Below are 1418 nucleotides of genomic sequence, written 5' to 3' on the forward strand. Positions count from 1 at the left end.
CTCTGAAAGAAGCAGGGGAGGCGTTAAAATTCACTCCTTGGAGCCGGGAGCAACACATGCTGAAAGCAAGGAGAGCTGCTGGGGAGGGAAGGAAATTAGAAAACTATCATGCAGCTTAAAGGTTCCCACAAAGAGAAGAAACGGGACGTGTTTCCGAGTATTCGTTCTACGGTCGAGCAATGCCACAGACATGGCTGAAAAGCTGCGTTCATTATAAGCTGGTTTCCCCTCCACATATAACGGCAAAGACTTTATTAAAAATTATGGGCTGACTTTGCCCAGAGAAGTAGCAAATAAATGGCTTTCCCTCTTCGTTTATTTCACTGCTTTCATTTAAGACACCAAAAAAAAAAAAAAAAAGGGGGGTTTTAAATAACGAACAGATGTAGTGATAAATTTCCAATTTTCCTTATTAATGGGAAACTGTTATAAACTGAGAATTGTTAACGTTATCTGAATTTTCATATTAATAATTCAATTTGGCTTCTCTAGAAATAATGAACACCAGGAATTATCGCAGAAGGCCCAATCTTGCTCCCAACGGAGGCGGGCAGCAGGACACCCCTCCACTTCGGCGGTGCCAGGACGAAGCCCACGGCGCGGCTGGCTCTGCCCCCGGCTGGTTTCCAGTACCCTCCTCCCCTCCCGACAGCACAAGCAAAGACACGTCTGAGGATGGGGGCTGCGTCGGGAGGTGCTGCATACGGCCCCGGGGGAAAGGAGTCCTCCAAGCCTCCAAAACGAGAGCATCAAGCCCTTGGGACGTGATTCCCCGGACCACCACGGCCTTGAAACCTCGGCCGGGACGTGATGCTGATGCTCAGCCAGGCACCGGCAGCGTGACTAAGGGAAGTGCCAACTGGTGCCTTCTTCACCTTTGCTCAACACTTCTCTCCCACACACACGGGTTTTTTAAAACACAGATTTGACTCGTCACCCCCAGTTCCTCCCACGAGATCACGCTGGCATCGTTTAACTCAACGGAGTTAATGCCCTGAGCATCCAGACTCATCCCGCCTGTCCTCGTGCCCAGAGGGAGGGGGAACATCTCCCGTGTGCCTGGATCGCCGGCCGTGCCATCAACACCTGGGACATGAGGGTCCAACAGTCCTTTCCGAGGTGCCCCCGGGGAACCTTCCACGTGGGAATGGGCACTGTGCATCGCGTGCAGGCCAGATGTTGCGAGAAGACCTGGCAAAAGCTTCTGGCATGCGTTCGGCTGGTGACACATATGGGGTTATTTGCACGGACACAAAGGTTAATCGGATCAAGTGAGAAATTCCAGCCTTGGCAACAGGTTCTCTGGCATTTGGTGCTGAACACAGGGATCATTTATTCAGCTAATTTGGGCTCTTTCGGTGGGAGACCTGGGTAGGAGCCGCAGCCTGACTGCCAGTGGCTCCGTCCCGGGGACTGCT

This window comes from Aptenodytes forsteri, unplaced genomic scaffold (assembly GCF_000699145.1).
Source record: "Aptenodytes forsteri isolate BGI_AS27 unplaced genomic scaffold, ASM69914v1 Scaffold47, whole genome shotgun sequence".
Classification (NCBI taxonomy): Eukaryota; Metazoa; Chordata; class Aves; order Sphenisciformes; family Spheniscidae; genus Aptenodytes; species Aptenodytes forsteri.